General features: G+C 38.7%; 1 protein-coding gene across 4 annotated transcripts in view; it reads left to right on the top strand.

The window, feature by feature from the left end:
- The first annotated feature begins 1,207 nt into the window (after positions 1 to 1,207).
- zdhhc7 (zinc finger DHHC-type palmitoyltransferase 7) overlaps positions 1,208 to 8,817 on the top strand; it is a 68,754-nt gene continuing 61,144 nt past the window's right edge. For 2 of the 4 annotated variants that reach the window (XM_067998123.1, XM_067998121.1), the window contains exons 1-2: positions 1,208 to 1,348; positions 4,843 to 4,895. The gene's annotated coding sequence lies outside the window, so the exon portion shown is untranslated. The remainder of the gene's footprint in view (positions 1,349 to 4,842; positions 4,896 to 8,817) is intronic. The other 2 variants (XM_067998122.1, XM_067998120.1) reach the window with 1 other exon arrangement.

The following is an 8,817-nucleotide window of genomic DNA, read 5'->3' as shown; positions in this document are numbered from 1 at the left end:
GCTGAACACCTCCACTCTGTCCGCAAGTCTGACCCTGACCTGCCGGTCGCTTATTATTTTAATTCCCCAACCCACTCCCACTCTGACCTCGACCTCTTACACTGTTCCAATGAAGCTCAACGGAAACTTGAGGAACAGCACCTCATCTTTCATTTCGGCACTTTACAACCTTCCGGACTCAACACTGATTTCAATAACTACAGTTTAATAATTACTGCTCCCATTTTTTTCGGTCAGTTAGTGCTGGTAATGGTTCTGCTGTTGCCTACTCCTGACCAATCTTTTGTTTCTTAACCTGTCCCATTACCACGATCCTTGCCTTGCACCATCATCCCTTTCATCATTTAATCACTCCTGCCACGGACTCTACCACGGACCTTCCCTTTTGTTCTTTCCTCCCCTTAAAAACTTTAACATCTTCCAGTTCTGACAAAAAGTCTTTGACCTGAAACGTTAACTCTTTCTTTCTCCACAGATACTTGCTGAGCTTCTCCTGCATTTTCTGTTTTTATTTTAGATTTCCAGCATCTGCAGCATTTTGCTTTGGATCAGCCATGATCTGATTGAATGGCAGAGCGGGCTCGAGGGGCCTTATGGCCTACTCCTGCTCCTGTGTTCTTATGAATCAGTAGCAAACATATTAGCAACTGAACCAAACTGATGTACTCTGATCTATTTCTACCTATAGCCTCTCATTCCCTGCAAGGTTCTTATAAAACGTTTGCTGTTCCCTTTCCATGGCTGCATCACTCTTCTCGTACATAGGGTGCCCAGAACGGCACGCCCTCCTACAACTGTCTGTTCAAATTCAACATCAATTCCTTGCTGTTATGTCCAAGGGTATCTTTGTGTGTAAACCGAAATCCCATCTGCCTTTTGTTTCACTTTCAATCCCGCCTTCAAATTTGCTGCAATTTACCAAAAACACCGCAAAAAGAAAGCTCAAGCCGCATAACTAAACGTTTCCGCCTGACAGGAATCCCGCCTCGACGGTCCCAGTGTCGAAGCCGGTCGCGCCCGGTGTGTTTTGAGTCCAACCGATTTTCTCCCCCCCGCCCCGCCCCGCGCGCGTCTGCGCGCGCCCTTCCAGTCCTTCCCCCGAGTCTAGCCGAATCTTTCCGAGTCCGCACGAGTGCCTCTGGGGTCTCTCCTCGAGTGCAGCCGAATGTTGCCGAAGTGGTTGCGGAAGTGCGGTGCTCCGGTGTGTGTGTGTTCGGGTTTGGCCGCTGTGGTGGAGCGGAGTTTCCTCGCATGAAAAAATGGGAAACTCTCGCCGAAAGACGCTGCATTTCTTTTAACTTAATTTCCATCTCGTCTCCTCTGCTGCCCCCTCATCTAAAACTAATGGGTATGTATAACGTTTTGTGTGTTTTTTTTTAAAAAAAAGAAACATGTTTTAATTGCCATTCTCTGCTCTCTGCATTACCCTGTCCGGCCTGACTGAATCTTAGCCGGGCATAGGCCACTGTCCTGTCAAAAAAAAAATGAAAGTTGCATTATTCCCGTTCTATAAACCTCTATTAATGAGCTTAAAACCTACAATGGAACTAAACAAAGTCTTCCCCGTGTTGATATTATAATTTTTAAAAAAAATCTCTTAGGATGTCTCCTAACCTTATAGTAATCCACTTTACTTGTATTTTCCCCCTTTTTATAAACCGTTGGTTGCTTCATCTCAAATACTGGAGCTGCGGTTAACTCAAAATTGACAAATGGTCGGGGAAGAACTGACTACACCTTTAAATTCAACAACAGATTGCAATCTTTTCAGGTGTTTACATTGATGAAAGAGCAGATAAGTGAAGAGGAAAAAACGTAATTTTGAAAAGAAGCATTTGCAAAAATAGTGATCCATGTGTATGTAGTGTATATTTCGAGTATTTGCCTATTTTCACAATGTATATCAGACGTTATAAATGAAACCAAACAAATTTAATCTGAACATTATTGATGTAAATCTAAATTAGAAATCAGCAATTTGATTACATTCTAGCATAAACCTGTGTAATTTGTTGTTATAATCGACCACATACAGTAAGAATCTACAACGCTGCAACTCAATGGATTTACAGTAAGAGTGAGCATTGTTAAACTGTCAGTCATTAGTAATGCTAACCGTTTGCATTTTATCTGGCAAAGTAAAAGTAATTCAATATTAAGCATTTAGCACCAGTAGACATGCCTTGTTGGCCTGCTACCCTGCACACCATAGATGACACTTTAAAGGGATATTGTATTTCAGGTGATAGGCCAAAAGGGGATGAAGCCTAAATACATTGGCTTGAAAATTAACATTGGTCAGAGACGATTGAACCAGTGAATAGATTTGAATAGTGACATTTGCTGCACACACAGGAAATGACTTCTGTCAGCTCCCAGAACTCTTGGCTATTGGTTCTGTGGCCTTGACTTTGAGCCCTGTTTCCTGCAGTATTGCAGTGGATGTTTATCATTCAGAATTTGAATATAACATTGTTTGTATACCTATAATCTCACTGTATTGAAATTGACTTGTTACATATGCCATCATCTTCTCAGTCTTGACTAGGATCTCAAGATTGTGGAACACCTCATTTCCCTCTTGATTTAACTGGACGACATCTTCATTTACCTCACCTTCTCTGCTACTCTTCTGAACCATAGAAATATCCTACTTGCATTATGGGGCTTGGTCATTCACCTAGGATTGTCAGTTTAAAAACAAAGTAGTTTGAAGTTCTTGAAAAGGAAAAATTTGCCACCAGCACAGGCACAGTGGGCCAAATGTGCTGTAAGATTCTGTGATGTTGATGTTGCTTGAACACAGTGGCAAATATTCTTTTGTGTGGGGAAGAATAATAAACCAGACTGGCTGATCAGAGTGACAAAAAATACATACTGGGATGTATGGATGTGAAGTTTGCCATCAAACTTCCCATAAGTGAGAGGGCACACATTTAAGATAATCATAAAAAGAATTAAGGGAGAGGTTAGGAAAAATATCTTTACACGGAGGTTGGTTTAAAATGTGCAATTCTGTGCCACACATCATTGTTGAAGCAGAGTCTATAAATGCATGGGAATTGGAGAGTTGCTTGAAAAAGAGGAATATTAAAGTGTAAGGGGAACAAGCAAGATAATTAGATTAGACTATGTCACTCATGAAGAAAAACACTAGCAGAGCCTTGTTGGGCAAAATGGCCTGTTTCTGTGTTGCAGCATTCTGTAATTCTAACTTTAAGCACTTTGCACAATATATTTTTAAATACTATTATTGTGAATAGAGATCAATGTTTTTATATATATATTAAAAAAAAACCTCTCCCTGGTGACATATCTATGAGTTTGCTGTAATTTGCCTGCAATGAAAATAAAATTGCTGTTAAAAAGACTTCTTTGAATATACTATTTATAATGGATCAAAAGCTTTAAAGGAAAGTAATATAGATGTTTCAGGGGAGTATTTTCAGTTGAAAGTACTCCTACACCCTCCTTTATTAACTTTTATTGTGACAAAACAGCTTGATAGAGACTCACTACACAGATCTCAGTTGCATGTTTTTGGCAAATCAGATGATATGATGAAGTGGGATGGCTGAAGTATGACAGGAAGTAAGTGTGAGACTTACAGGAAGTGTAATTATTATATGATTTAATATAGCTATGTTTGTTTACTTTTTTAACTTTTAGTATAGTGAGCTACTTCATTGGTAATCTTTGAATGCCAGTTTTATCTCAGTTATTCAGAAGACTTTCTTTAAGAAACCATGTAGAAATGAGAACACTCTTCTAGCTCACTCTGTCATCCCTCAGATATTGTTTCATTCCTTGGTTCTAACTTTGCCACTCATTGGTTATGTGGTCTTCCTTACTCAAAGGATACAACTATTTTAATGTAGTTACCAATTGAGTTTTTATTTCCAAAGTCTAGACAAGTAGAAAATGCTGTTTTAAAAATAAGTTAGAAAGCTAGTATAAGATATTGCAGCTTTACAGTGTATCTGCTGCATTATAGATAATAGGCAAAGCACCTTTATTCAGTGAACATTAGAAAACATGTGTATAATCTGTGATTTAGCGTCAACAGTATACAATGTACATTAATGCAAAGGAGAGCTAGTGCTGATAGTGGAACAGCATTGCAATGCTCGAAATGATATATTTAAAGACTTATTGTCTCGCTTGAATGTTTAAGATTTCTCTCTTAGGAGGAACTCTCTTTAACTTGTTAGTTATTACTGCCTTGTGTATCTGTAGAGGCATATATAAATGTGTTGCAGCTTTCTTTGCTGATTCTGCAGTGTAAGAACATTCACTTGCCTGCAGCAAAAAGGTTGGGAAGGGTGGTTCTCAATACAGTTTAACAGGCTCCTGCTGGATTCTGGCAGTGGTAGACTCATTAAAGCAGATGTGGCAAACCTGAGTTACTGAAATCTATTTCTGCTGCCCATTTTGATTCTTGGGTATTTTTCTATTTGTTGGTATGTTGAAGTGCTTGACGTAAAGGCAAGGCATAATGTTGTTACTGGTCTGATGACAAAGTCGCATGCATATATTAGAAAAGCAAGTAAGCAATGAATGTTGGACGTGGTTATGAGGCAGTGATCTAACTAAAGAGCTCAGATGATTTTTTTAAACCACAAGAGAGAAGCTGAGGAGATTTCTAACCTTCATATCAACTTCAAGCTAATATGACAGCCTTATGGCAAATGTTTGCGGTGGACAAGTTATTATTTTTTAAATAGCTGTTGAACAAGAATGGTTTAAATATTTTTGGAGATCATCCACGCTCACATGTGCCCTTTAATGTATGTTGTTTCAAAATTTAACTAAGTTTTCTTATTTTCTTTCACTCAATTACAGCCACTTGACATGCCTGCAGTGTCGCTGTCTAGTATCTCAGTAAATCCACATCGGTAAGGTGATTGAAGTTGACAAAATAAAAATTAAATTGTAACAAAATGAATCATCCCTATTATACAAGTACAAAACATTTGAGGGATCATTAGTTTACACAAAATAAATTCTAGTGCCATCGCTGATATAATTGTGCCCACCTATAATATTCATGAATTATTCAGCTGGTGCCACTCAGTCATTTGTGTTCTGTAAATTATTGCTCCCTAACATAGATCTGTTATAGAGTCACACTTTCTGTTCTGTTATGCTAGAGTTTATAATTTCAGCTTCATGCAGGGATTTTATTTTGCATTTGATTTTCCTCTTTGCCTTCAGTGGCTGTCAAGGTGGGCATTAGATGTCAGTCGGCTCCATCTCCTTGATATGTGGTGACATTCAAAGAAGTAAACTAATGATTGTGCTATAATTACTTACCAGGGACAGCTAGGGTTGGTGCTAATTATGATCCAGTAAAAATGATAAAATATAAATTTGCTTTGAAATTTATATGTACAGCTCAAAGAATGTAAATAGACAATATGGTAAGATATAAAGTAGTTTGCCAACAGCAAACCTTCTGTGATGTGATCAGTATGATCAATCTGTTATATCATGATTATCCCTCTTGTATCCTCAGTTTAAATAATTACATGAATGTAATACATAATGTGTATCATTTCCAGAACCGGTATAATACTGTGATCTCCAAAGATTGACATAGACAGAGTTGGATCAAGGCAAATGAATCTAACTTATCTCTTGATCACTTGTACAAATCTAATGTTTTTTATTCTTTTGAGTAGATTGTATATTATATCATAGTTATGTTAATTTTATATATATTAATGAAAATACTAGATCAAATTCTGCATGCTGCTTAAAGTTATGCATAATAAAATACTAAAGGGGCAGTGATGCAAAGCTCACAATAATAGTAAATCAAATTTTACATGTTCGTGCTGCTTTGCCCTGCGCACTTTCACCTGCTGTCTTCCAGATATATATATTTTTTTAAAATACGGACCCTGAATATCTGCAATAACATTAGTGGAGATAGACTTCCCTTGTGCTGGCCACTTATGCACCTGACTCCATTGGAATTCCCTGGGTCAGGCAATTAACATAAAGCTGAAGAGCGCAGGGGAGAAAATAGTTGCATCGGCCAGCCATTGGGACCGAGTCCAGCCAAAGGAGAATGTATTTGGAAAGAATATGCCCTTTTCCAGGAAGACGACTTTCCTCACAGCAGCTGGTCACTGCAATCGGCTCCTGGAAGGAAACTGGCCATTCGCACTTTGGGCCCTACTTCTGTCAGCCTTGAGTACCGTACGCCTGCTTCACACGGGTGGACAGTATACTCAGAGCACCAGAGGCAGGTTTGGTGGGAATTCTGCCGGATTGCATCATCCCGTCAGTGCTGTCTCCTTGTCTGGTGTCATTTGCAAAGGGAGAGGTGGACATAAGAACCACCTGTGCTCCCTCCCCTCACGTCAGGAAATGCCGACACTTAAAGAACAGGGTGGAGACCCAGCATGAACGAGTGCCTCCCTGATAATACCTCCACTATGACTTAAAAGCTGAGGAAATTGAGGGCCATGCTTCTGGAACATTTGGAAAATGGTGGCATAATGGTCCAGAAATTACTTAAGAAAGGAACGGTGAGCTCAACGAGGGGCAAGTTCCAGCGTTCACACAGTGAAAGACGGAAATACGAACTTGTTCCTCCTGGTTTGCCGGCGATATGACAGCTTCGAATTAAAGGGATATCGCCAGCTGGAATCAGTGGAAACAATGGACCAGCGCCAACTTGATCATCCGCCCAGCTGGAAAGTAAATAATATCACCACAATACAGGTATGCTTAAAAATACTAGGTTAAACTAAGTTTTTAACTTGTAAAATTAACTTTAAAAATGTGGAGTCTCATTATTCATTTTAATAGTTTTTGGTCATTAAAAATGTTTTAAAAGTTTTTTTTTAAGAACTTTCTCTTTCTGTCTCTTTTATTTAATTTAATTATTTCTTCCCCTCTCTTTTTCGCTGTCTATAACTATTTTTACAAATGATTTTTTGTTGTACCTTTCACTTCCTGGATTTTATGTTCCAGCTTGCAGAAACCGTTTGCATCTTGTCAAAAATGCTGCAGCCTGATTGATCGAGGGGAGAGAGTGATCCTCTCGCTTCTCCCATGGGTCCTAGCTTCGCTGGAGCAAACGCCGGACTCTTCTCCGCTTCCTACTAGAAGAAGTACACCCAGTAAGTTAGTGGGTTAGTATAAATCTATGGAGCGGCGAGCACTGTTGGTTCACCGCTCAGAGCAATTTCTAGGCCAAAAATTATAATGTTTTGAATCTAGTTTCTTTGTTTTTAATTTTATCCATTGTTAACAAGCCACTGTTAAAATCCTATTTCTGCTGTGACCTTTAATGTGGCACTGTGAGTGGTAGTTTCTTCGCTTTAGAACTTTACAGCCAAGGAGTGGTGGTAGCCGAGCAAGAAAGGAGGAGGGAACAAAGGAAATACGATTATGTTTCATAAATTGTAATTTTTTGCAGGTGTTATATTTAATGTAATCACCAGCAGCATTCAGCACGCTGGCTTTGTACACTTCAAAGAGAGAGTTGTTTTCCTTTATTCTTGTGAATTAGATTCTTTTACTTAAGTTTTTTTTAAAAAAAGCACTCACAGTAAGTACCAGATCCTTTGTTGTGTCTGTTTTAAAGGGATATACTTTGCAAATTGTTCCCGTCATTCATTGCCAAATTATAACTGGTCTACAGGAATTTTGCCAATCTGTTTCCATTCTTTTATGTCAATAAAGGTTGGCTGATGTGCATGAAAGCAGCTTGAGATCTATTCCAAATCAAGCGACTGTAGCTGCAGACATTGAAGTGCTAATCTAGCAGTCATTTCATAGAATGTCTTCTTACCTTCTTGTTAACATTCCATAGAGTCCTCATGATACTGGCCCGTAAATTGCTCCGAGTGCCGAACCAATGATGCTCGCCACTCCGTAGATTTGTACTAACCCACTAACTTATTTATTTAGGCATTTCCTCTAATAGGAAGCGGAGAAGAGCCCACCGTTTGGTCCAGTAAAGCTAGGACCTGTGGGAGAAGTGAGGGGATAACTCTCTTCCCTCGAACAATCAGATTGCAGCATTTTTGACAAGCTGCAAACAGTTACTGCAAGCTGGAACGTAAAATCCAGGAAGTGAAAGGTACAACACTCAAATCATTTGTAAAAACAGTTATAGTCAGTGAAAAAAAGAAAGGGTAAGAAATAATTAAATTAAATAAAAGAGACAGAAGGAAAAAGTAAAAACAACTTTTTTTTAAAACATTTTAATTTTAAAAAATATTTAGTGACCAAAAACTATTAAAATAAGTAGTAATGAGATTCCATGTTTTTAAAAGTTAATTTTTAGTTGTTTGGCAGCCATTAAGACTTACTGTTAAAACTTAGTTTAGACCTGGTATTTTTAAGTGTACCTGTTTTGTGGCGATGTTAGTTACTTTCTAGCTGGGCAGAAGAGCAAGTTGGTGTTGGTCCGTTGATTGCAGCCAGCGATATCCCTTTAAGGCAAAGCTGACAGATCGCCGGTGAACCAGGAAGAGCAAGTTTCGGATATTCGCATTTGTGCATGTGTGAACGCCGGAACTTGCTCTTTCATTTGGCCACTAACCACGGTGAATGCTGTTGAGCTCACCATTCTTTTAAAAACAATTTCTGGCCCATTATGATTTAATATTATGAGAATCTGTACTTTTGTTTTAATCGTGATTGACAATTCTATTTTCAAAAGAATGAAGAGTTTAAAGCAAAGGCTCTTCTGTGTTCAGTAATTCTTTGAATTTTGGTTTCTGGTCAGACTGAAGAGCTACATGTGAAGGTTTATGTCATGTATAACAGCACTGTGGGAGAACCGTCACCACACGG

This window comes from Heptranchias perlo, chromosome 16, assembly GCF_035084215.1.
Source record: "Heptranchias perlo isolate sHepPer1 chromosome 16, sHepPer1.hap1, whole genome shotgun sequence".
NCBI classification, from domain to species: domain Eukaryota; kingdom Metazoa; phylum Chordata; class Chondrichthyes; order Hexanchiformes; family Hexanchidae; genus Heptranchias; species Heptranchias perlo.
The sequence above is the reverse complement of the archived record's forward strand: the minus strand, read 5'-3'. Positions and strand labels throughout refer to the sequence as shown.